We start from the raw sequence: 27266 nt of genomic DNA, 5'->3' as shown, positions 1-27266 counted from the left end.
GAGTGGTAACAGCTAATTTAATTTAGTAATGCATTACTTTGCATTTATCAACATTACATTTCATCTGCCATTTTGTTGCCCTGTCACCCAGTTTTGAGAGATCCTTTTGTAGCTCTTCACAGCCTGCTTTGGACTTAACTATCTTGAGTAGTTTTGTATCATCTGCAAATTTTGCCACCTCACTGTTTACCTCTAAGTATCTTACATCAATATTATCATCTTTATCAACCAAGCAGTCCTATAATTACCTAAGTCATCCCATTTCCCCTTTTAAATCCTGGCACAACATTAGCTTTCTTCAAGTCTTCTGGATCGTCCCCTGTGTCCAGGACATAATAAAAATCAACATTAATGGTCCAGTGAATTCCTCGGCCAGCTCTTTTAAAACTCTTGGATGGAAGTTATTTGGGCCAGCTGATTTAACTTTAGTAGCTGCTGTTTAACATCTTCCAGAGATACCAATGGAATGGGAAGTGTCATCATCATATGACATGACATCATTTGACTGCATACAAATATTGAAGAGACAGTAAGATCTTTTTGAGTTCACTTTAGGACCTTTATAAGGCAGGCAGACACTACCATTATGGGCATCGAACAGAAACCCACAGAGATCAATAATTACTATGTAAGCCAACCACCGAGCTGGCGCATGGCTACACTAAGTACTCACACAATCACAGCGCAGTGGCCTTTTTATCCCCCAACAAACGTATAATGACGCGTGACTGGTGGCTGCCGGACAGCTGGACTGGCAGGAAAAGCACAAGACCCTCGGGAGATGATTTGGGTCAGGGGGATAAGCAACAAGCTCCTTGTGGGTGCTGAAGAAATAAATTATAATTAGCACGTGTCTTATGAAAGGTAAAAAGGGAAAACGGAAGGTGGTGAAACCAAGGAGACAGCTGGAAAGGGAAGAGGTCGACGTCACTGCAAATTCTCAAACAGCCGAAGATCTGGCACATGTGCCGTGTGTTCCAACCCTTCCCGCTCTGTGCCGGGCAGCAGACAAAGCTGTGATGGGCTGGCTAAGGGGGCACTGAACAGAGCGAGAGGAAACGTTTTGCGAAGAGACAGAGAGCCACGTAAAGCTGTGGGTTGACATCTGTCTGCTGTTTTTCTGAAGGGCCTGACCGCCCACTTTACCCCTGCTGAGCAGCACTTATTGAGGCAAGTAACCCCACAGAGGTCAGTGGGACTGGTCCTAGGAGCACGTTCGTTTCCACACACACAAGTCCAAGCCTAGCGAACATCCTGCAGAGAAGAACGCTGCCCTGGCCCTGTGGGTGGAGGCCAGAATTAACGACTAGAACAACGAGGAGTCCGGTGGTACCTTAAAGACTAACAGATTTATTGAGCATAAGCTTCCGTGGGTAAAAACCCACTTCTTCAGATGCCTGGCGTGAAAGTTACACATACAGGCATAAATAGACTGGCACATGAAGAGAAGGGAGTTACCTCACGAGTGGAGAACTAGTGTAGTACACGAGCATTCAGAGCCTGAGTCAGGATCGGTGGCGCCTGGGCACTGCACAGACACAGACACCACCCAGGGGCTTGCAGACTAAGATGAGTAATACACAGAGCTGTAAACTGTAAATGTCTCTCCCTATATATACATGGAGACAGAGAGATTTACAAAAAGAACAGGAGTACTTGTGGCACCTTAGAGACTAACACATTTATTAGAGCATAAGCTTTCGTGGGCTACAGCCCACTTCATCAGATGCATAGCATGGAACATATAGTAGGAGATATATATACATACAGTACATGAAAAGATGGAAGTTGCCCAACCAACTCTAAGAAGCTAATTAATTAAGATGAGCTATTATCAGCAGGAGAAAAAAAACTTTTGTAGTGATAATCAAGATGGCCCATTTCAGACAGTTGACAAGAAGGTGTGAGGATACTTAACATGGGGAAATAGATTCAATTAGTCAAACCGAACAGCTTCTACACAAAAGAACAAATGGACACAAATCTGACATCAGGAATCGTAACATTCAAAACCAGTAGGAGAACATTTCAACCTCTCTGGCCACTCAGTGACAGACTTAAAGGTGGCAATTTTGCAACAGAAAAGCTTCAAAAACAGACTCCAATGAGAAACTGCTGAACTTGAATTAATATGCAAACTAGATACCATTAACTTGGGCTTGACTAGAGACTGGGAGTGGCTGGGTCATTACACTAATAGAATCTATTTCCCCATGTTAAGTATCCTCACACCTTCTTGTCAACTGTCTGCAATGGGCCATCTTGATTATCACTACAAAAGTTTTTTTTCTCCTGCTGATAATTGCTCATCTTAATTAATTAGCCTCTTAGAGTTGGTTGGGCAACTTCCACCTTTTCATGTTCTGTATGTATATATATCTCCTACTATATGTTCCACTCCATGCATCCGATGAAGTGGGCTGTAGCCCACAAAAGCTTATGCCCAAATAAATGTGTTAGTCTCTAAGGTGCCACAAGTCCTCCTGTTCTTTTTGCGGATACAGACTGACACGGCTGCGACTCTGAGAGAGATTTACAGTTTATTGTTACTTTATTTATACCACGTGCGGCCTGTCCCCACCTGCCAGCAGAAATTGGCCGCCTGCATCAGTTACTGTTCTATCCACTACGTAGCTCTGGCCACGCTCCATTCCCAGCTAGTCACTATCTGGCTGAACGCTACAATTTACTACAAGTGGTTAGCACAGTCACTGTCCTCCCAAATCATCCCTGTCCTCCCCGGCCCGGCGTCTGCTCCCATTGCTCTGGCTCTAAGTGGAAGGTGAGTTCTTTGGGGCAGGGTCTCGGTCTCTGCTGTGCAAAGCGATCTGCACACTGATACTTAGTGTACGTTAACACACCCACACTCCAGAGGAAGGCTGTCCCTGAGGGGAAGGCACAGCTCTGGGATGCTGGAGTGGCTGGCCATGTGGCAAAGGCCCAGCTCTGGGACGCCGGAGAGCGGCTTGTTGCCAGTTCTCACAAGTTTGGGTGTTTTTCTTAAATCCCCAGCTCCTGGAGTCATGTGAGTATGTAGGAATCTTGGCTTCCAATAACAAAAGTTTCTACCCTCCTTTTTGTGGAAAAAAAAGCTTGAAACCATGAGCCGAATGTCCCTTAAAGACACAGAATCCACGAGGCAAAGGAAAAAGGCCCAATCCTTATCTTGTAAATTCTCATGGTTTTTGGGGGCCTCAGTCATGATGTTTTGAATGCCTGGGGCTGGCCATACTCGGTTAATGCTGGGGGGTGGGGTAGAGCGAAGACTGCATTAGCACCATCCAAAGCCATACGAGCCAGGGGGATTAGCTGGGAGAACAGGCGGGGACAAAGCCACCACCCCAGCCTTGTGACAGTTGCCGTTCCAGAGAGAGGAGCCAGACACCCCCTTGCTGCATAGATTTGCCCTGGAGTATGTTTGGCAAGCACAGCTACCCTCACTCTCCCGCTCATTTTTGGCCTCTTAGCTGCCCAGAATTTGCCTTTTGTGGGAACTGATTACACCCGTTTTTGCATCGCAAAGGGTTTATTTTAGTTGAAATGCACAGACCCCAGCATCCCTCGCAAAGCGACCCTCTGCCCAGCACGCCCTGCAGCAGGCCAGCCAGGCTGACGGCCACCCCGGAGCTGGGAGAGTCACAGCCTGGCCCTTCCCCAGCATCCTTTGGCCATGCGGGGTCGATCCTCACAGGCTGCCAGAGCCAACTGCCAGCCCCCTGCACTGACCGTTCCCAGCCTTTAACGCCGGGGGAGGGGTCCAAGCACAGAATGTTTGTGAACAAAGAGTAGAGTTGGGGGGCTGGCGTCTGGCCTTTCCTGAAACCCAGCTTCCAGCTGAACGGCTCGGAGCGGTTCGGTGTGTTTGGGAACTCCCCGGAGCATGTTAATGAACTTCAGACGTTTCCAGCAGGTTCATGAACAAAGCCTGCAGGAGGGGGGCTCAGCGCCTGAGAGGCGCCCGGTGCAGACTTGGGCTTGTCATGGCAGGTGGGCGTGCTGGGGGCAGGGTTACACCAGGTGGGCGTGCTGGGGGCGGGGTTACACCAGGTGAGTGTGCTGGGGGCGGGGTTACACCAGGTGGGCAGGGCGGCAGGGTTACACCAGGTGGGTGTGCTGGGGGCGGGGTTACACCAGGTGGGCAGGGCAGTAGGGTTACACCAGGTGGCGTAACATTTGCTCTCTAGAAAGCCGAGTGCATGCGAAGTGGGGGCTGGGGAGTAGAGCCCCCCCATGCCCCTCCCCTCGGCACGACAATCTGAACACTTCCTGTCTGACTTTTCCCAACGCTCCAACCTGGGCTAAGGGGCAGCAGGGGAAGAGTTGGGGCGGCCGGACTCTCTTGAGAGAAGCTGGGATGAGGATTAAAGAGAAATCCCAGAATAAGATTCTGGCTTCACCCCTAACCCGGCAGCCAGCGCTGCCCCATTCCAAGCTGATCATCTACGTGGCAGAAAAGCTGAATTCTCCCAAGGAGCAATATCCCTCTCCCCTTGGTTACTGTTGGCTTTCTACCCCCCATCCTGCGCCTGTCCCTATCCCCACCCAGACATATGGTCCTGGCTCTAAGCGAGATTGTAAGAGCCATGGGGCAGGGCCTGGCCACTGAAGTGCCGTGAGATCACCGGCACAGGCAGGCTGCACTGCACATGCTCTCATGGGTATCTGCATCTCCTGCCGTGCAATCACTGATGCAGGCCTCCCCAGAGACCCTGCTGCACAGACTCAAAGGCCAAAAGGGACCATCACAACCCCCTAGTCTGACCTCCTGCACACTCAGGCCACAGAACCTCGCCCCCCCCCCCTCCGGTAACAGACCCCCAACCTCTGGCTGAGTCACTGACATCCTCAAACCAAGGGTTAAAGACTTCAAGTGACAGAGAATCCACCACTGACACCAGTTTAAACCTGCCAGTGCCCCGTGCCCCCTTCTATCTCCAGACACTAACGAGGCTGCGTCTGCTACACCAGGGCCTAGGTGCTATTTGCAGGATTTCTTTAAAGCTAATGATTCCCAAATTCTCTCCAGTCCCCACCGGATCCTGCCCCTCTTTTAGACTTCAGGCATCTCAGGCAGGGACGGTGGCTTGGTGCTTTCTCAGTGCTTCACGAATAGTGCAGCCCAAGCACTACATACAAAAAAGGCCCAGCCAGCCTGCGTGTCAGGGTGCAGCCTCTCTCCAGGGCTGTGAAGGCTGCAGGTATCTGCCTCCATCTCCTCAGCATCTTCATGCAGAGGCAAGCAGAGAATCGCACACATCTGCTGCAAACTGTCCCCAGCTTCCGGAGACATGTCCATGCTCTGAAGTAGGTTTGCCATCTCCTCAAGGCAGACACAGATGCTGTGTGTCCTGCTGCACGTTTCTCCTCTGGCACCTTGATGCAGACACCGGCAGATGCATGTGCCCTCCTGCCGGTTCTCTCTAGCTCCCTCCTGCAGGTGATATCCCGCAGCATGGCCCCTCCCCATTGTGAAAGAGGATGGGACACACACCGAGTTTTGAGTTCCCTGGGATGGGGTTGAGGTTTTCCAAGGAGGATGTTCGCAGTCCAGGAGGTTAAATGCCCTGATGCCATTTTAATTTATGGGTCTAACGCTTTGGGGAGAACGAATTCTCTCCCATGTACTTTTGCATGAATCCCTGTTCCTCCCCTCTGCTGTCCTGAACAGATGCTCTGGCTTTGTCTTGCTCCCCAGGTTGAAAAGACAGGACCACATGGGACGAGACAGAGACTGACCAAGGACTTGCAGAAATAAAATGGTCCTTCCAGAAAACCGCGGCACAAAATGTTGTGCCGAGGACAATTCCAGCCTCAACCAAACCGTGTTCACGCTAAGGAAAGTCCTGACACGCTTCATGAACATAGTGAGCCAAGCTGGAGGGAGTCACACTAGGGATTTAATATTTAAATTCCCCTCCTCTTCCAGCCCTGAATTCCCTTCCCCCACCTCTGCTACTGCTCTTCCAGCCCCCAGTCCGGCACAGCAGCCCCCTCCTCTTCCAGCCCTGAATCCCCGCCCCGCCACTGCTCCTCCAGCCCCCAGTCCGGCACAGCAGCCCCCTCCTCTTCCAGCCCTGAATTCCCCCCCCCGCCACTGCTCCTCCAGCCCCCAGTCCGGCACAGCAGCCCCCTCCTCTTCCAGCCCTGAATTCCCCCCCCCACCACTGCTCCTCCAGCCCCCAGTCCGGCACAGCAGCCCCCTCCTCTTCCAGCCCTGAATTCCCCCCCCCGCCACTGCTCCTCCAGCCCCCAGTCCGGCACAGCAGCCCCCTCCTCTTCCAGCCCTGAATTCCCCCCCCCCCGCCACTGCTCCTCCAGCCCCCAGTCCGGCACAGCAGCCCCCTCCTCTTCCAGCCCTGAATTCCCCCCCCCCGCCACTGCTCCTCCAGCCCCCAGTCTGGCACAGCAGCCCCCCGCACTTCCAGCCCCGAGCCCCACGTGCACTGTTTAGGCCCCTCATTCCTGACCTGCAGCCCTTTCTGCTGCTCTCATGCTCAGTTCCTCCACAGCTCTGCCAAAGCTCGGAGCTCAGCCTGCCCCGTCCCTGCCCTGCCAAGCCTGGGATCCCCTGCGGGTCTGAGGGTGTTTTATCTAAACCGCCCTTTGGCGATCCCTGAAATGAGCTGCCCTGGAGCTCTGCCCAGCTCGCTAACTGGGGAGTGGGTTTGTGAGTGTGGTGCGGCTGCACAACTCATTTCACCTGTACTGTGGCACATCCGACACCCGGTGTCTAGGGGCGTAAAGCTACTGACTTCCACATCCCCTAGAACCGCATGCCACTGCACCCCCTAGAGACACACCACTCCACTGGAGCCTCTGCCACTGCACCCCCTAGAGACACACCACTCCACTGGAGCCTCTGCCACTGCACCCCCTAGAGACACATTCACTGGAGCCTCTGCCACTGCACCCCCTAGAGACACATTCACTGGAGCCCCTGCCACTGCACCCCCTAGAGACACATTCACTGGAGCCCCTGCCACTGCACCCCCTAGAGACACACCACTCCACTGGAGCCTCTGCCACTGCACCCCCTAGAGACACATTCACTGGAGCCCCTGCCACTGCACCCCCTAGAGACACATTCACTGGAGCCCCTGCCACTGCACCCCCTAGAGACACATTCACTGGAGCCTCTGCCACTGCACCCCCTAGAGACACATTCACTGGAGCCCCTGCCACTGCACCCCCTAGAGACACATTCACTGGAGCCTCTGCCACTGCACCCCCTAGAGACACATTCACTGGAGCCTCTGCCACTGCACCCCCTAGAGACACATTCACTGGAGCCTCTGCCACTGCACCCCCTAGAGACACATTCACTGGAGCCCCTGCCACTGCACCCCCTAGAGACACATTCACTGGAGCCCCTGCCACTGCACCCCCTAGAGACACACCACTCCACTGGAGCCTCTGCCACTGCACCCCCTAGAGACACATTCACTGGAGCCTCTGCCACTGCACCCCCTAGAGACACATTCACTGGGGCCCCTGCCACTGGACCCCCTAGAGACACACCACTCCACTGGAGCCTCTGCCACTGCACCCCCTAGAGACACATTCACTGGAGCCCCTGCCACCGCTCCCCCTATAGACACACCACTCCACTGGAGCCCATGTCACTGCACCCCCTATAGGTCCATCCTCCTCCCTTTCATACCCTACAGCACTACCTCATCCCCTGCTCTTCTGGCTGACCTCAGATCTCAGCATCCCTCCACCCGTTCCATCCCCTTTTACCGCATACATATTAGGGGAGCCGCCTTCTTGTCTAGAGCACTCGTCCCCCGGCAGTGGCTGGGGGGCACCTGGCTCGGTGATGGGGTGTGGGGAGAGAGGCACTGGGCGCGACACCTGCTCATAGTTAAGCTCCAGTAAATGGTCCCGGCCCCGCAGGGCCCATCTCGAGAATTCAAAGGATGGACTGATGGCCCCTGTTCCCAGCCGAGAAGAGAGAGCAGCTATCGCCGAGCACCAACGGGCCACCCAGGCGTCAGGCACTCTCCGGCCAGCACAAAGGAGCCACCCCGCAGAGCTGGGTGTATTCCTCCTGCAGGGAACAGGGCTCCAACCGAAGGGCTTGTGTGCCATCCATTTACCACCCCGCAAACCGAGCCCAGGCCAACCAGACAGCAGCCGCCCTCCCTCCCTCCCCAGCCTGTGTCCTTTGTCTCCGGGCTTCTCGTGAAAGGGCTGCCTGTCAGAGCGGATTTCACGCTGCACAGGGACGCACAGACAGCGTGGCAGTGCTCACACCAAAACAAGCTGGCTGGGCTGGGCTGTCATGGCAGACAATGGGGAGCTGTGTTACTGCACCAGGGAGAGGGCGATGCCAGGGCAAACCAGCGCTCGCCTCTGCAGGACCGACCCGCCGGGGAGTCCTGGACATGACAACCTGCTGTGTCACGGCTCCATGGACACACACATTGCACGGCGATCGCACCAGCCTCCCACCCAGCGCAGCAGCAAAGGGACAAAGCAAACCTGACGCCTCTGAGCTCCAGCAGGGAGCTGGCAAAATCCACCGCTTGGCAGGAAAATGTCTGACCTAAAAACCATCTGCAAGCAAGACAAGCGCCCCCCAAGCATCTCCCCAGCTCACCTTCCCAAGGCGCCGTCTCATCCCTCTGCCCCCAAGAGCAGCCGGCAGCGCCGAGGGGCCAGACTCCAGCCGGCTCCGGGCTCGCCTCTCTCCCGGGGACTGGTCAATTCCTATTTTCTTTCCAGCTGCATCCCTGGCAATGCAGAGGGTCTGCGCAATCACATCCCCACTCTGCCTGCTGCTGCTGTGACGTTGCGCTGTGTGAAGGACCAGGCATGCCCACTGCTCAGACACAGTCCCTGCGGGACTTCAGCCGAGGCAGGACTGGGAGGAGGCAGCCGAGGGGGAGGGGTGTGCAGAGAACAGGCCCAGCTGGAAGATGGAGGACTGGTTCTGATCAGCGCTGGGAAATCAGGGAGGAGCAGCTCGGGGTCACCTGCAGCCTCCCACATCCAGCTGAAGCCTCCGCAGTGAAATATGCTGCGGCTCCTGCTTCTGGGTCTCACACCTCCTGCTCTCTTCTCTTGGCAGCACACAGAGCGGGGGAGCGGGAATTGCTGTGTGCATGCAGAACAAGACCTTGGGCAGCACGGCCCGTGGAGAGAAGGCGCTGGCTGGCCCAACGTGTGGAGCAGAGGAAGTGACCAGGGCCGCGGAGGAGCTGAAAGGAAAGATCTGTGATTCTCCCTGGTGCCTCTGATCCCAAAGGCCTCCACAAGCAACATCCAAACAGCCCCCTTGAAATGCAGCCACCTCAGGGGTGGAGAGCAGCAGCCAGGCACTCAGCCAGTGCAGGCATCACGCGGCCAAGGGTTCGAGCTCAGATACGCTGCGAATCTTAAACCACGACTGAATCGGCAGCTGTCTGAAGCAGGGGGTTCCCGTGCTGCCTATAGGCCCAGACAAACCCTCTCAGTTCTGCGATGCAGCCCAGGGCCACCCCATCTCGAACACAAACGCGTGGCCCACGGAGCCCCCTCTCCATCCATGCGCTGGGCCAGGTCACCTCCCTGTCAGCGCGGGGGGGCTGCACCTGCGTGGCGTGCGGGCTCCTGCCAAGCTGCTGAGGGGGGGCCTGCGCTCTGCGGGGCGAGCGGCTCTCCTGAAGGATTTCTAGTGCCCATCGCTGTATTATCTGAGTTCTCCCCCACCCGCCAGTGGGACTCTTCTCCCAGGGAGACGCCCGGAGCAGCTGGACCCCACGGGAAGGCCCAAAGCGCAGCCTCAGGCTGCTCGGGGCAGTTTCGGTGGGAACCTGGAGGTGGTGGGCACAGCTGATAGCACCAGCAGCTCCTCGGGGGCAGTAGCGTAGAGCAGCCAGCCCTGGTATTGCCAGCGGCCAGTCTGCACTCACGGCCCCCCTCCCCGGACACCAGCTGAGTGCACCAGCACGAGGCCAGGGGGCCGGTTTCAGAACAAGCTCCATGCTGGCAAGGCCGAGGAGGCTGGTCCCCAGCCCAGCAGCACTTCACAGGCAGTGACGAGACCTCCCGGAGCCACCTGAGCGCTGGCATTTAAACTCTTCCCAGCTGGGACGCGCCACACAGGCAGGGCCTGGGCATAGGGTGACCAGACAGCGAATGTGAAAAATCAGGCCGGGGGTGGGGGGTAATAGGAGCCTATAGAAGAAAAAGACCCAAAAATCGGGACTGTCCCTATAAAATCGGGACATCTGGGCACCACTCCCAGGGTCGACGGACCAGTGCAGCTAGAATCACTGGGTACATGAGGCCCCCCCGTCCCCGCTGCTTTCTGAGCAGGGCGGGGTCACGGAAATGACTTCCAAAGGCCCGGGGCTGGGGGGGGGGACTTCGCGCTGCTCTCCTGCCTGAGGTGCATGGCCTGTGCTCGCACTGCATCTCCCCTCCACAACAACAGGAGACGGCCACTCAGTGCCCATCCCGGGAGCAGGGCCCAGCCTTCTCCTGCACTGTCGCAGGTCTCTCCAGAGGCCTCCGTGGGGTCGGAGCTCTCCCGGCTCGTGCCCAGGCAGGCTCCAGGCCCCGTAGCGAGCGTCCCTGCTAGCGAGCGGTGACAGGGCCGCTCCGTGTCTGGCAATTGAGGGGAGCAGAGCGCGAGCCCTGGAGGGCTTTCTGTTCCCCTAAGACCACCACCCGGCCCGCCCCGTTGTGCTGTCAGCAGTGATGAAGGCAGACGAGCTGAGGACTGTTCAGCCGGGACAGCAGGATCTCCTCTGTAGCAAAGCAAGGCGTTCCCCCGGAGACTCATTCCCGCAGCGAGGAGCAGAATGGAAAATATGCTGCTGCCCTCCCTGCTCTCCTGGGAGCCCTGCCAACCCCGACGCTACGAGGTACCAATGCCAACAGGCCAAGCAGCTGTCCCTGCCCACAGACACCGACATTAACCAGCTCCCTGTCAGGAACTGCGGCCTCACGGGGGGGATGCCACACCAAGCCAAGCCGATAAACTAACCTCACCCGGCCAGGATCTCACCCGGCCAGGCCCCCCATGGGCTGTAACTGACAGCTACACTCCTCACCGGGAGGACACCGCGCCGACCTGATGAACTAACCTAACCCGGCCAGAATCCCACCCAGCCCGGCCTGGCCTGGCCTGGCTCGGCCCTGCAATTGACAGGCCGTAGGTACAGCTCTGCCTGGAGCACCACTCCCTTCTGATGGCAACCAGGCCTTGCTACCACGGCAGTGAAGATCCTGCTCACCCCCCTGCACCATCTGAGCAAGCAGCAGCGGCTAGTGGAAGACCACGGGAGCAGGGACTGACTGCTATGGCTTGTCAGGCTTTCCGTAGAGTTTAGCCTCTTGGGCAGGAGAAGCCCAGGCCACGGCCCTCTGGCACCCAGGGCAGCTGCTGTAAAGCTGCCTGGGTGACTTGTAGAATGGAAATGTCTCACCCTGAAATCCCACGTGGTTCTCCAAGCTGCAGTCTGCCCTCGCTCACCCAGGTACACTGAGCACCATGAACCATTCGCGAGAGGAGAGTGGGACAGGACACACCTGTATTCACACCCTACACACGACCGCAATAATCTTTGTACCAAGTATGCCTTGTGAGGGATCATTTGAAAACTCATACTTTGCTGAGCAGTATCGTCCTGATAAAATGTGTGTGGCTACACTGTATGTGAAGTGTTATGTGTGGTGTTATTAGCACATGTTCCAAACTGAGGTTGGCACACAAGTCTGTCTCAAACAAAGGAATGTGTGCTCTGCTTCATTTCCTAGAATCATAGACTATCAGGGTTGGAAGGAACCTCAGGAGGTAATTTAATTCAACCCCCTGCTCAAAGCAGGACCAATTCCCAGACAGATTTTTGCCCCAGATCCCTAAATGGCCCCCTCAAGGATTGAACTCTGGGTTTAGCAGGCCAATGCTCAAACCACTGAGCTAGCCCCCCCTCCCCCTTTGCATTTAAGTAGCAAACAGAGTCATCAAGGAGGAAGGGAAACAAAGGAAGCTCCAACCAGTGAGAAAAAAGCAGCAGGGAACATCCTTCCCCATACGGTTTTCATCTCCTGGAGCCCAGCTGAAATGTTTTTCCAAGAGGGGAACTGAAAGTATAAAAAGGAGGGACAACACCCCCACCACCCGTGGCATCTCAGAACTCGGGGTCCCCCTGCTGCCCATGGCGGCCGGGAGCTGCGGGGTATCCCTGCCGCCCCTGGCAACTCAGAGCTCGGGCAGCGGGGGGAACCTGCAGCTCCCAGCAGCCATGGGCTGAAGTCACGGAGGTCTCTAGAAGGCCCGGATTCTGTGACTTCTGTGACCTCCACGACAAAATTGTAGCCTTAATCATGACTGATAAAGTTTGCAGATGACACAAAAATTGGGGGCGTAGGAAATAATGAAGAGAACAGGTCACCGATATAGAGCGATCTGGATCGCTGGGTAAACTGGGAGCAAGCAAACAGCATGTATTTTAATGTGGCTACATGTAAATGTATGTATCTAGGAATAAAGAGCACAGGCCATTCTTACAGGAAGGGGGGCTCTATCCTGGGAAGCAGGGGCGCTGAAAAAGAGTTGGGGGTCGTGGTGGAAAATCAGCTGAACATGAGCTCCCAGGGTGACGCTGTGGCCAAAAAGGCTGATGCGATCCTGGGATGCATAAACAGGGGGATTTTGAGAACGAGCAGGGAGGTGATTTTCCCTCTGTACCTGGCACTGGTGTGACTGCTGCTGGGATCCTGGGTCCAGGGCTGGGGCCCACAGTTCCAGGAGGATGTTGATAAATTGGAGGGGGTCAGAGAAGAGCCATAAGCATGATTAAAAGATGGGAAAACCTGCTGTGACGAACTGGGCCTGTTCTTACTGTGGTCTGTGAATGCTGACAGGGGAGTGTGGCTAGGATAGTCTGCATTGGGGGATGGGTTTGGGAGTCTGCCCGAAGGCGAATACCTGAGCGTGTAACATGAGAACCCAGGAAGGGGTTGGAGGCCAGGTAACACCTTGGCCCGGGAAACTGAACAAAGGCGGTGGGAGGGGTCGCTGAAGGCAGAGTGCTGGAAGCGGGCTGGAGAGAAGGCTGGGAGGCAGAGAGGGCTCTGACCCCCCAAAGAGGGGTGGGCTGGGATGCCTTGGGACCCCAAGATGGACCTAACTGAGGGGGGCCCTGTTGTCTGTGCCTGCAAGACCTGTCTTGGACTGTATTCCTGTCATCCAAATAAACCTTCTGCTTTACTGGCTGGCTGAGAGTCATGGTGATTCGCAGGAAGCCGGGGGTGCAGGGCCCTGAGTTCCCCAATACTCCGTGACACCTGCCCCCCAGTGATGGCCGCAAAGAGCTCAATCTATTTACCTCACCAAAGAGAAGGTTACGGGGAGACTTGATCACAATCTGCAAGTACCTACATGGGAAACAAAATATTTAATAATGGGCTCTGCAATCTAGCAGCGAAAGGTCTAAACACGATCCAATGGCTGGACGTTGAAGCTAGACAAATTCAGGCTGAAAATACGGCGTAAATTTTTAGCGGTGGGCGTAATTAACCATTGGAACAGTTTACCAAGGGACGTGGGGGATTCTCCAGCTCTGACAACTTTGAAATCAGGCTTGGCTGTTTCTAACAGATCCGCTCCAGGCATTATCTCAGGGCAGGTCTCTGGCCTGTGCTGTGCAGGAGTCAGACCAGATGATCACAATGGTCCCTTCTGGCTCTGGAACCTGTGATTCTGTGCATCTATTCTAATACACAAATCCACCAGCTGGCTTTGGATGAATCAGCAGGGAGGCAACGTGTCCAAAGGCCACGAGACCAGAGGCCACTGGAGTTGAGTCACCACAACCCCCCTTCCCAGCACTGCCTCAGGGAAGGAGAGCTGAGGGACTGGCCCCGGACTATGGAAGGAGCGTTTGTACATAGGCTCCAGAGCAGATCACTTCCTTCTCAGTCACCACCCAGCTGCCCATGGTGGAAACAGGAACCCCCCCCAGGCCACGTCAGCGCCCCCAGGCCAGTCTGCCCGTCAGAGGTTGCCTGGGAGGTGCACTACAGCAAACGGCCCCATTTCTCAGCCGGTGGGACGTGACAGGCAATGGGCGGGTCGCGGGCAGTGAAAATTCTATTCCAGTCTAAAGCACAGAAAGTCTTGTTCCCGCCGCCCCGGGCCCTTCAGGTGTTCTCTGCTACCTCCCACCACGTGCACACAACTAACCAGCCAGGCGTGGCACTGCTAGGACTGGTCCCCTTTTACTCTGACTTTTATAAGGAGTTTGAGGGGGCGCAAAAATGTCTCTCTTCAGATAAGGAGTCGCCAACCTGCAAAACCCTGAGAAGCTCGGCGAGCGAACGAGTGACGCTGCTGGGATTTCCTGGGCCGTCCCCCGGCCAGACACTCGTCAGTCCCATCCCTGGGGCTAGAAGTGCTAACAAGGGCATAGCTGCAGAGGGGCCAGGCAAGGTGCAGGTCACGCACACCCATGCAGTAACGTGACCTGCCCAGAGTTGACCAGGCTTCCCACGGGGACGCCTAGCTCCAGAAGGCCGTGCTTCCGCTACAGAGTGGTGTCAGCACAATCCCAGGCACTCAAAACCCAGGAGCCAGGGCCCCCAAAATATCATGAGATGGTCTTGAAAACCAAGGTGGTGAAGGCTAGAAGGGTCCTAGTCCAGCGGAAACTAGGCCAAATCACAAAGGATGAATATAAACAAATAAATAACACACGTACGTAGGGACAAAATTACAGAAGCCACAGCACAAAACAAGATTAAACTAGCTAGAGACAAGAAAACGTTCTACAAATACATTAGAAGAATGAGGAAGCCCAAGGACAGGGGGGAAACCATAATGGAAAATGTGGAAATGGCAGACGTGCTAAATGACTTTTTTGTTTCAGTTTTCACCAAAAAGGTTAGTAGCAGGTGGACGTCTAACAGTGAATGCCAGTGAAAATGAGGTAGCATCAGAGGCTAAAATAGGGAAAGAACAAGTTAAAAGTTACGTAGAAAACTTAGATGTCTTCAAGTCACCAGGGCCTGATGAAATGCATCTTAGAATACTCAAGGAGTTGACTGAGGAGATATCTGAGCCACTAGCAATTAAAATCTTCGACAAGTCATGGAAGATGGGAGGGATTCCAGAGGACTGGAAAAGGGTAAATCTAGTGCCCATCTATAAAAAGGGAAAAAAGGACAGACCGAGGAATTACAGACCAGTCAGCTTAACTTCTATACCCAGAAAGATAATGGAGCAAATAATTAAGCAATCGATTTGCAAACACCTAGAAGATAACAAGGTGCTACGGCAGCATGGATTTGTCAAGAACAAATCGTGTCAAACCAGCCTGATAGCTTTCTGTGACAGGGTAACAAGCCTTGTGGATGGGGGGGAAGCAGTAGACATGGTATATCTTGACTTTAGTAAGGCTTTTGATACTGTCTCGCGTGACCGTCTCATAAACAAACTAGGGAAATGCAACCTAGATGGGGCTACTATAAGGTGGGCGCAGAACTGGTTGGAAAATCGTTCCCAGAGAGTAGTTATCAGTGGCTCACAGTCATGCTGGAAGGGCATAATGAGTGGGGTCCCGCAGGGATCAGTTCTGGGTCCAGTTCGGTTCAATATCTTCATCAATGATTTAGATCATGGCATAGAGAGTACACTTATAAAGTTTGCGGACGATACCAAGCTGGGAGGGGTTGCAAGTGCTTTGAAGGACAGGATTAAAATTCAAAATGATCTAGACAAATTAGAGAAATGGTCTGAAGTAAACAGGAGCCTAATAGAGCTCCCTCTAGCTTTAACTACACCACACCACCTCCCTTTCAGGGGACCTCCCACCAGAGAGATTCCCAGGGGCCACAGGCTCGTGTCTGCTAACAGCGACAGTGCTCCCGGCAGAGCGAGAAAGTTGCCGTATGCGATGCCCAGTGGTGAGAATGGCAGAGAAAGGAGAGCCCTTCTGAGGGGCAGAGACACCTTGTGCTGGACGTCAACAGTGGCTAGGCCAGCAGATGCAGAGCTTAAAGGCTGGGACAGGTTATCCTGCCTCGCAGCCACACCCCAGAATCAGATGCAAAGATACTTTACATTTCCGTGACGGACTTTCGTCGCAGTTACTTCACAAACCTTAGTGAAGCTGCACTGCTGGCTGGGGAAGCAGGTGAGGGACATGTAAGGAACCGAACACCCAACCCCAACCTGAAATGCAGCCACCTTTAGGGTGGAGCACTGCAGATGTTTCACAACGCACAGCAACAGGCCGCTCGGTTCAGGCCAGGAAGCGAATACTGTAGCCAGCTGAAACCGCAGAGGAAATTTATGTAATTGCCCATGTTGGAATATGTCCAGGCCATCGGGGTTCACACTCCAACTCGGGCAAAACCTGCCCTGGGATCTTTAATCCCAGTGCCAGGAAAGCAGAACGCCAACCAAATGCACAACAGGAGGGGCTGAGGGCAAGGGAGGACCAAGCAGGGTGACTAAGGAGGGGAGGGGGAGCCAGACACATGGGTGGGTCTGTTGCTCTCTCTCAGAACAAGGCTGGGCAGAATCTTTGCCAGGATAGTTCATTTGTAGGGTTACCATACGTCCGGATTTTCCCGGACATGTCCGGCTTTTGGGGGCTCAAATCCCCGTCCGGGGGGAAATCCTCCAAAGCCGGGCATGTCCGGGAAAATCGGGAGGCTCGGCCGGGGCCTCTTTGTGCGGGGCCGGGGGCATGGTGCCCGGCCGGGAGCCGGGCCGGGGGCCAGGCCGGGCCAGGGTCGCAGTGCCGGGCCGGTCCGGGCCCGCGGGGCTGGGAGCCGAGCCGGGCCCGCGGGGCTGGGAGCCGAGCCGGGCCCGCGGGGCTGGGAGCCGGGAGCCGGGCCGGGGTCGGGGAGCCGGGAGCCGGGCCGCGGGGCTGGGAGCCGGGCCGCGGGGCTGGGAGCCGGGCCAGGGTCGGGGAGCCGGGAGCCGGGCCGGGGTCGGGGAGCCGGGCCGGGGCTGGGAGCCGGGCCGGGCCGGGGTCGGGGAGCCGGGCCGCGGGGCTGGGAGCCGGGGGGTGCGCCGGGGGTGGTCGGCCAGGGCCCGAGCCGACCCAGGCTGGAGCCGCCGGGGGCCAGCCTGGGCCGCGCCTCCTTCTCCCTTCCCCCCCCCTTCCCTTACCTGCTTCAGGCTTCAAGCAGGGGAGGGGGCGGAGACTTTGGGAGGGGGCGGAGTTGGGGCGGGGGCATGGGCGGGGCTGGGGGCGGGGCCGCCCCGGGAGTGTCCTCCATTAGGAGGCACAAAATATGGTAACCCTATTCATTTGGTCCTGGCTGAGGGACGTTTAGAGTTATAAACACTGATGCATTTAGGACTGCAGCTCCCTAGGGCGTGCGTCAATCAGTCCCCCTGCAGCACACAGGGGGACATGGCACCAGTGAGTCCAGAGGTTTTTAGAGCAATTTCTCGCCCTGTTAGTGTCATCCTTCCATTTCATAGAGACTACACCTCCCAGCATGCAGTGCTCCCCCTGGAGCCCAGTAGCCTCTGTACCACAGCATGGAAGTCAGCCAGAGTGCGGGACCCTGAGCCCTGGCAGGGTTTCAGTGTTAACCCTTTGCTCTCTGGACCGTGTGTCTATGGCTAGCAAGACTTTCCAGAGCTATAAAGCTAATGAAAAGAAAGAGTTGTGGTAGGGACATTAATCCTCTACTTCAGGGTCTAAACCTGTCTCTAACTATCTGGGGTTGGGGAGACCTAACATGGGGGACAGATTCTCTCAAGTCCACTGCTGCAGGTTCTTGCACCTTCCTCGGCAGCATTGGGTGGAGCCCGGGTCTGATACCTATCTCCTAGAGCTGGAAGGGACCCTGAAAGGTTATTGAGTCCAGCCCCCTGCCTTCACTAGCAGGACCAAGTACTGATTTTGCCCCAGATCCCTAAGTGGCCCCCTCAAGGATTGAACTCACAACCCTGGGTTTAGCAGGCCAATGCTCAAACCACTGAGCTGGCCCTCCCCCCGGAAACTCCTGTGTCTCCCGTCAGAGCTCGGAAATAAAACCCAGCTTGTTCTGGGCGAGGTCCTTTGCTTTTTGGCAAATACTCCTAGTCCCACGGGCCAGTGGTGGGCCTGGCGCACGGCTGCCATCAATAGCCCCCGTAGGGAGACTGAGCAGTCAGAGCAGAAAAGCCCCTGAGGTCCCACCTGGCCCCCCGTGCCCAGGGCCAGGTCTGCTGTGTATGGAACAGTCACTGGGTTTTGCCCAGCATTCGGGCAGGGCTTGGAGCGTTATTTTTAACACTTGTTCACATAACTCTTGGGAGGCGTCCTGGGAAGGGCTAGACCCGAAATAGCATCCGGCGGGCACTATTTATACAGCCTCTGCCTGCAGAGAGGGGGGCTGGGGGGCGAGAGACCCGCTCCCAACATCTGGGGGGCTGGGCTTGAGCAGCCCCACACAATGGTTTGGGGTTTGGAGCTGGCCCTCCGAACGAGTCCCACGCTGCAGCAGACTCCGTCTCCTTGACCTGCCATCTAGAGGGGTTGGGGGGGCAGGTTGCTAAATACGAATACTCGTTGTGTGAACGCTGTTGTGTTTAAAACATGCCTTGAGCTGCGGGGGAAGATACCAGCCCGCCAGCCCTAGAGCCTCTATCCAGGGCCAGCAGCCACCCAAGAACCTCCCTTATGGGGACGGCCTAGAGGAGCTAGGAAAATGGGAACCTTTCACACCCCCTACTAACCAGAGATCGGCCCCAGGCCCGTTCGGTAGGGTTTTGCGTCATTTCCCTAGGGTCAGTTTCGGTGATTACAGAACCCAGCCCTGTAACTTCTCCCTAAAACTACCCTCCCCCCACCTGAAAAGGGCCATATCCCATTTTCGCCCACCCTGCTGAACTGGACAGTGAGCGCTGCGGCTGGGGAGGGCTGCGAGGAGGACAGCCCCCCCACCCACTAGGAGAGGGGCCGACATCAACCACTGGGGGCACTGAGCAATAATGGGAAATGAGACCGATTCTGGATCCCTGCAGACCTGAGCCGGGTTGGACCAGGGAACTCGAGAGGAAAGCTCTGTGCCCCATTGCAACGCAGACACGAAGGATCCTCCCACAGCGCACACGTTACAGCCCCCCCGTTCTGGAGGGATACGTGCACACTGCTGTAGAGAACATGTTCACAAGCCACACGTGAAAAGACACCTGTCACTCCCTGGGTGGAGAGACGGGGTTACGCTGCCAGTACTGAGACCTCTAGTAGTGCAAACCGACGGTTTCAGCGCCTACCTGGCTGGGTGCAGTCCCTGTCCCAGCTCCCCAGGCCCTGGTCACGGGTCGCTGCAGCTGGGTGCCCAGTGCATAAGCGATGAGATTCTCACAGTGCCTGGCGCATTAGAGCGGCTGGAGAAGACATGATGCTAGGCCAGTGATAATCCAAAGGAAAACCAGCTCGTCCCAGCATCGGCTCAGCGATCAGCTGGCTCTGTGCTGTAACCGGGTGTCAGGACGAGGCTCCGTGGCAGCTGCTGGAATGACAGGGCACTTCTCAGACAGGGATTTGGGCTTAGCTCCCCGCTCCCTGTCCTACTGCTGGCTGGGCACAGCAAAGCTAACGTGTTCTCACAGAGCCTGCGAGCAGGGGGAGGCGCGGGCTGCGGGCTGGCAAAGCCAGGCCCAGACTGCTAATGAAAAGCCCAGTGTACATCCAGAGGCCTCTCAAAGGGCATGGCAGAAATGCAGCTCAGGTTACCGAGAGCCATTTCCAGAGCACCGACTGCAAACACACGCGTCACTCCCAGCCATGGGGGGAGGAGACTCCATGGGGTACAGTGCCTGGACTCCCATTATCACCTCTCCCAGGTGCTTCTACGCCCCATCCTCAGCGACTGGTGAAAATTAAACAACTCAGAGACTCTCAAAACTCTCCAGATGGGACCCACTGAAGATCAAGTTAGACACCCGCCCCCCAGCCTGCCTGGCCCGATCCACGTCATCCCCAGAGCGGAGCTGCACCCGACAGTCCCATCTGAGAGACCAGACAAACAGCCCCCCACGTGAACGCAATGGGCGAGGCTGCTCAGCTCCCTTTCTGCCCGTTTCCTCTTCCTGAGCACAGAGCGTCAGTGTCACGGGCACCGAATCCCCCAGGCCGCCTGCAGCCCCCGCGGCTCCCATCCTTCCAGTTCACGCCACTCCGATCTCAGCACCACCCACCCCGAACTTGCGACTGGCAAAGGAAGACATGAAGGTGCCGCCCTGGGGGCAGGGGTTTGGAGAGGTGGGGTTTTCAATTTCATTCTCAGCAGGTCAAAACGAAGTCCCCAGAATGCCCAGGAGACTCGCTCTGGGCAACGATCCGCAGGGCCCAGCCTCGCTCCCCAGGTCTGGCGGGGGCGTTACCGCTGCAGCCAGCTCCGGGGCCCGGGTGGCAGGACTCGCCCTGCAATAACCTTCGAACCAGAGAAAGGGGCCATGCACCGCGCTGGTCTCGCGCTCTTCGGGGGTGCCCAGGAGCAGCCAGTTCCCAGGGGACCCCCTGTGGGGCCAGGGCAGGACTCCTGCCAATCAGCCCATGCTGGGTGCAGCTCTTATACTGAGGCACCCAGAGCTAGAGCCAGCGACCCTGCTGATTACAGGGACAGACAGCAGGGATGCCCAGGGAGACTACAGGGCCCAGCATGCAACATTCCTTCTCAGCGAGAGCAGCCTGGCCACACTGCATGCTGGGGCTTGTAGTCTTCGCAGGCTGGGTCTCCCATTAAACGCTCCCCGCTGGACCCCACAAACTGCCAACGTGGCCCTGGCCTAAGTCCCAAACTCCTGGGTTGGGCTGGTGGGAGGAACAACCGTCAGCTCCACCTGCTCGTTCTGTGGGGCGGGGGCGGCTGAGGAAGGGCTTCTCCACGTTCCCACTTTCCCCCTTCTGCGACCCCACCGAGGTGCGCTGGCTGAGAGCCCAACACCGCCTTCCTGGCCCCCCGGGAGGGACGCAGCTATCAGAGCAACAGGGGGGCTCCGTACCCCAGGGCCAGCTCCCTGGGCTGCCAGTCCCTGCAGCGAGGGAAGCCAGCGCTCCTCCCCTGGCCCAGCCGCCCCCAGGCTGGGCCAGGCCGTTCCTTTCGCAGCAATATCCGCACAGCGCACGCGGAAAGCTTCCACTGAGATGGGGCTGACTCCAGGGGCAGGCCTGGCTCCCCACTCTGCCGGGGACAGCCGCTGCCAGCACCCCAGGCTCCATGCACTGACACAGCAGTGTGGTGAGCAGGTTCTGGGCAGGTTCGTCAAGCTGGACCCCTCCCCGCTCAGCCCCGCACATGGGAGAGTCCAGGCAGGCTCCCCTTCGTGTGAAGCCATTCGACGCCACAGCTAAGCAAGACAGCGCTGAGGCTGCATCTCCATTGGGGTTACGTTTACAGTCCCAGCTATGCTGGGCAAAGGCTGGGTCTACACTACCCGCCTGAATTGGCGGGTAGAAATCGACCTCTCGGGGATCGATTTATCGCGTCCCGTTGGGACGCGACAATCGATCCCCGAATCGACGCTCTTACTCCACCAGCGGAGGTGGGAGTAAGCGCCGTCGACCGGAAGCCGCAGAGGTTGATTTTGCCGCCGTCCTCACAGCAGGGTAAGTCGGCTGCGATACGTCGAATTCAGCTACGCTATTCGTGTAGCTGAATTTGCGTATCTTAAATCGACCCCCCCCTGTAGTGTAGATGTAGCCTCAGACAGGAGCGACCGGCCGTGCAGGCAGAAACCAAGGGCTTTAAATGTGTTCTCAAAACAGCCCAGGCTCCAGGCTGCTCTTCGGGCATTTGGCTCTGGAGTCATGCCTGTCTCTAGCAGAAACCGAGTTCGCCCGGCGTAGGGAGGGGCCCCTGCTCAGTTCCCATGGGGGTCTGCAGCTGCAACGGAGGTGGCTCAGATGCAACCAGTGCTGTACAGGGTTCATAATAGCAGCTAATAACAGCTAGCTTCTTATACAGGGCTTTTCATCCAGAGATCTCAAAGCACTTTGCAAAGCAGGGCAGAGTCTTTAAAGCAGGTGGGGACACTGAGGCACGCAGAGGGGAAGTGACTTGCAAGGTCACCCAGCAGGCCAGTGGCAGAGCTGGGAACAGACCCCAGGTCTCCTGAATCCCTGTCCAGAGCTTTAGCCACTAGGCTACACTGCCTCCCTTCCCCTCGAGCCCTCCTCGCAGACCCTGGAGTGCACAAGAACTCACAGAACCCCCACGTGGTACAGCCCATAATACAATGTGAATGGGAAAGGACTTTCACAAGTGAGCTGGAGCGAGGTGCCCCATTGGCGGAGCACACGGCACCAGCCCAAGCACTGCTAACATCGCTGTTCTCATACCAAACCGGGGCACTTTGTGGGGTGTCTTGCGTTCAAGGTGACCCATCACTAGATCCCAACCCAGGTGATCCTGGCCCCAGATGAGGCATAGCCTGCACAGGCCGGTATAAAGTGCCCCGTCAATACGCCTCTGTCACGGAGTGTGGGGGAGTTAGGGCCCTGCACCCCTCTTCCCGAGATTCACTGCGATTCACCATGACTCTCAGCCAGCCAGTAAAGCAGAAGGTTTATTTGGATGACAGGGATACAGTCCAAGACAGGTCTTGCAGGCACAGACAACAGGGCCCCCCTCAGTTAGGTCCAGCTTGGGGTCCCAGGGCATGCCAGCCCAACCCCCTTTGGGGGGTCAGAGCCATCTCTGCCTCCCAGCCATCTCTCCAGCCTCCTTCCAGCCTGCTTCCAGCACTCTGCTTTCAGCGACCCCTCCCACAGCCTTTGTTCAGTTTCCCGGGCTAAGGAGTCGCCTCGCCTTCAACCCCTTCCTGGGTTCTCATGTTACACACTCAGGTATGCGCCCTCGGGCAGATCCCATCCTGCAATGCAGACTATCCCAGCACACTCCCCTGTCAGCATTCACAGACCACAGTGAGAACAGGCCCAGTTCGTCACAGCCTCGTCGCCCCAGGCTACAGCACGCTGACCTTCCGGGGCACAGCGCTCCCCCGGACGGCTTGGTGCCACCACGCTCTGTCCATGCCTCTATCTCAGCCCATGTCCCACTCCCTGGGTCTGGCCATAAGCTCTGCCTGCTTCTCTCCCTGCCCCGTGCCCCTAAAATCCCTCCCCCAAACCCTTCCCTCACTAACCTCGCCGCAGCACCATCTGCTCCCAGGCTAGGCTGGGGTGGCCCATGGAGTCGGCGTGGCCTGGAACTGCCCTCATCTTCATTATGGAGACTACAGCTCCCAGCATGCAGTGCTCCATCTCTGTCCGAGCTGGGGCGTATCGTCCACCGGTTGTACTTGCCCATTACAGGGAAGGACAGGTGCACTCTGAATCTTTGCAGGTTAGTTTCCATTGCGAGCTCTGCCAGGTGCCTGTGTGAGCCTAGGCAAGACCCAGCTGGTCCGTGCCTCAGTTTCCCCATCTGTGAAATGGGGATAATGACCCTGACCTACCTCCTGGGGACACGAGGGTAAATTCATTCACAGTTAATATCTGCACATCTTGTCCTGAGTGATAAGTATCCCAGAGAAGCAGATTATCCACGAACACCCTCACTCCCTGCCCAGAGCCCACCTCGCGATCTAGCCCACCGGCGAAGCGCTCACCCTGGGCTCCGTCACTGCAGCTGCGCTACTGGTGCAGACGTTTCCCACTGCGCTCCGGCTCCTGAAGCAGCTCCCTCCAGGACACAGACTGGCAGGAGTGCGGGCGCTGCCCGGGAATGTCAGCAATGCACAACGACTTCACCCCACCCAGGAGCAGGCTGGGTCACCGGGAATAGCACCACCAAGGAGCTCCCGGTCGCCCGGCAGCCGGCCGGATTTAGCAGCACAGCAGGGCCGTCAGGCTCCAGCGCATAGTAAACACTGGCCCTGTTTATAAAGAGCACGAAGCTTCCAGAGGACGGGGGATGGGGCACTCGGCAACACCGCAGGGGCGTTAAACTCGTTTGCTGGCCCGATGAGAGACTCAAATCACAGCGTTCAGAGGCGGCGGGATTCTGGTTTGGCCCGTTACAGAGACAGGAGCCTACGGCAAAATTCGGGTCGGGATCAGAGTTCACATGAACTGCCCCAACTTTTGGGCTCGCCTCAGTCAAGGGCTCCAGTTGCAGATTAACCCCCACCCCTCCCCCCGCCATGCCAGCTGTTACCCCTCTCCCCCGCTGCGCTGGGAAGGGCAGAGCCAAACCCTGCGAGAAACAGGCTCCACTTGCTTCAGCCGTCCTCCGCCCAGATGCTACTTTTGTGACTTTCCCGGGGAACAGCCCTCGATGAGTCACAAGGGATCCCGGGGAGTGCAGCTCCCAACAGCCGGCAGGCTCCGACGGAGCAGATCAAGGCTGGTTAGCTCAGAGAGGAGAGGAGATAGATCGGGCACTGCTCCCTGCCTTCTCCCGACATTTGGGTGGCTAACAAGAACGCCCCCAGTTACCTTAGAGAACAGTTAAGGTCTGAGCCCTGCTTTGTCAGCGTAAGCCAACAGCCACTAAGGGATGGAGCAAAGTAACGGAACGAGACGCTCAGCTGAGCTCGGCTGGGATGATTTCCCCGAGCTGGGATACTCGGAGACCCTGGGCGGCGTCCGGCATGGCCAGTTAGTTCCGTCTGCTCCGGCCTCTTCCTTCTGCAAACGGGCCCGGGTGGCTACTAAAGTGAGACTTTGGGGGTGAGGTCAAGGACGTGCCCCTCTGGAGGACCAAGAGCAAGCCAGGTCACCCGGGCCTCCCTGCATTCCGATTCTGGGTGTGCATCCTCAGTACCGTGGCTTTGGGTGGCACGTGGAGTGAGCGCTGGCTGCGGTGAGCATGACAATCCCACCCGGTGACAGCTACGATCCGACGGGGCCGACGTGCTGGTGACTCAGGGTTTAATGAACACCAACATGAGCCCTCGCATCTCTTCACTTTTATTTTAAACGCCCGGCAGGGCGGCGAGAACGAAGCAGAAGCAGGAGGCTTGGATCCTGGAAGGGGAAGGTGGCTGGGCAGGAGAACTGAGCACGGAGGAGCAGGAGCTGCAGCTATCAGGGCTGACTGGCTAGTGGAGGAGGACCAAGACAAGCAGGCAGATTTGGGGCAGGAGTCAGGCAGCGCCAGGGCCCCCTGACAGGCAGCAGGCCAGCGAGGAAGCGCCAAAGCTGTGGCTTGCAGGAAGGGACGCCCAAGCCCTAGGCAGGGGGGAGCTGAAGCAGAGGGTCAAGGGATTATGGTGCCCAATGGCAGCACCGCACCCCGTTACTTCTACAGCCCCTCACATGCATCACCTGGGTTAAAGCATACATTGGGGGACCGGCTGAGATGTGCGAGTGGCCCCAGAGAACCCGCTCCAGGCACCGGAGCACAGGGCAGGCTCAGCGGCAGAGGGGGAGCTGGGTTGGGAGTGCCCCATCTCAGGCTCCCCGGTGCCCTCTGCCATCACCCCCTTCCTCCCAAAGGGAAGCAGAGTTCCCTGGCTCCCCTTCAGGCAGGAAGCTCTGCTCCTACATTCCCACCACCGGCCCCTCGTCAGCCTGGCGGGACGGCAGTGACAGGGAAGGGCGTGCACAGCCGCTCCCCTTCCTCTGAAGGGCTGAGACTCCGCAGGGGAAGTGTGGGCGTGGGGCAGCCTGGCTCGCTCTGCTGTCCCGGGCCGGACAGAGGCTCTGTCTGGAGCGCTGCACGCTGCTATCTGCCGCTCTCCCCCCCAGGGCAGCCTGGACTTTACTGTGCCTTCGTTCCCTGCCCCCCTGGCGAAACGGAGACATAAACCGCCCTAGTTCTTTGCCCAACGCCCCCGCCGGCCCCAGGGGCTGGCTCTCTGCAGCCTGAGCAGGACAGCACGCGACTGCCCAACGCAAGAGACCCAGGGGGGCCGGGCAAAGCAGCACCAACACCTGGTGTCAGTCACGTGTTCCGGGTGGCTCAGGATGTCCCAACTCTGAGCTCCAGCTGGCACAGGGGTGGGACAGGCCGTCCTCAGAGTTACTGTACACAAACAGCCAGTCCAGCGGGGTCATTTCACTGCCCCTGGATGGAGCAGCCCTTGGGTCTCGCTGTTCACATGCACACACTGCAGGGCTGGCACTACACGAGCGCCCGGATTAGATTCACAGCACAGCAGGAGAGCAGGCAGCTTGCGCCCCTGAGCGGGCTCTCTGCCTCGGGGGTCCTGGGTGGGCTACACGGGATCACTAGGGAGCCGGCTGTCGGGAGAATGACAGTCCCCACGTGTGGGATGGGAGCTCCCCGGAGCTCCCCAGGGCACCGCACAAGAGGCCACAGTCACCCTCCGCAGTGAGCCCCAGGGAACAGCTGGCACTGGGAGAAGGGCCCCGGTAATCCGTGCAGGAACGGGCACCAGCAGGTCACCTGGAGCAGCAGGGGGGATACGGATGCAGACGCAGCCCCGAGCCAGGCTCCACCGCAGCTCACGGCTCAGGAGAGGGAGCCAGGCTGGAATCGGCCAGGGGAGCCCCGGATAACTCCGCCCAGGTGAGGGGAGCAGAGCAGGAGGAAACGGGAATGCGGGGAGATTCTCTGGGTTTCAAGGAAGCGGCTCCCAGGAGCAAACCCCCAAGCTGGCCACGTGTGCCAGAGTCGGGGGAAAGAGCAGCAACACACACACTCGTACTCACGACTACACCAGGGCAGACGTCACGGGCTGGGAATGAGCGTGGAGCCCCAGGCGAGAACAGCCAGGCAGCTGCCCACGCTCAAGCAGTGGGTGTTCAGCGGGAAGCTGGTTGCACAAAGTGAAGCCAGTTTGGAACCCAGCCTCGCTGCACACTCGGGGGGACGGTCCAGGCAGGAAACCCTCGTCCAAGCCAAGTTTACAGTGAGACGTCCCATGAGTTCTGCTGGCAAATGTACAAGAGTTGATGCTTCAAACGTCCCAGCCAGCTCCAGATGAGCTAATCTTGGGTGGAGCCGCAGGAAGCTATGAGCCCACAGAACTTCTTCCGGCGGGCCCACAAGTCACCCACCCTCAGAGGCAGTTCGCTGGCAGCCTGAAGGATGTACCTCTCTCACGTCCAAAGGAGCGGCTGCCCTCACCCTTAGCATGGGGCATGCGGCCTGCAGAGACTGCAGTGCCAGCGTATGACACCGCCAAGCCGTGGGGACGGAGAGCAAACCCGCCTGCCGGGATCTCCCGTACGCAGAGATGGGGACCCAGCACAAGTGCTGCTGCAGAACTCAGGGAGCAGCATTTGGGCTGCAGGCTCCATAGCCCAGAGCTCATCTTTAGTATCTCGGGGGGATTCAATGTTCCCTTGTCCTTAATCCTCCGTGATTGGGGGAAGCTACCCCCAAAGCCGGCTGCAACAGAGATTACG

At 57.4% G+C, this 27266-nt stretch overlaps 1 protein-coding gene across 5 annotated transcripts in view; it reads right to left on the bottom strand.

Annotated features, from left to right (window-relative positions):
- RUSC2 (RUN and SH3 domain containing 2) overlaps positions 1–26930 on the bottom strand; it is a 61337-nt gene extending 34407 nt beyond the window's left edge. For 3 of the 5 annotated variants that reach the window (XM_054032908.1, XM_054032912.1, XM_054032913.1), the window contains exon 1: positions 26568–26930. The gene's annotated coding sequence lies outside the window, so the exon portion shown is untranslated. Of the gene's footprint in view, positions 1–8602; positions 13008–19216; positions 19456–26567 lie in introns of those variants that run through there. The other 2 variants (XM_054032910.1, XM_054032909.1) reach the window with 2 other exon arrangements.
- Positions 26931–27266: the final 336 nt, after the last annotated feature.

The sequence above is a fragment of the Malaclemys terrapin genome, chromosome 6 (genome assembly GCF_027887155.1).
Source record: "Malaclemys terrapin pileata isolate rMalTer1 chromosome 6, rMalTer1.hap1, whole genome shotgun sequence".
In the NCBI taxonomy this organism is placed as follows: Eukaryota; Metazoa; Chordata; order Testudines; family Emydidae; genus Malaclemys; species Malaclemys terrapin.
Note: the sequence above shows the minus strand (reverse complement) of the source record. Positions and strands in the feature narration are given on the sequence as shown.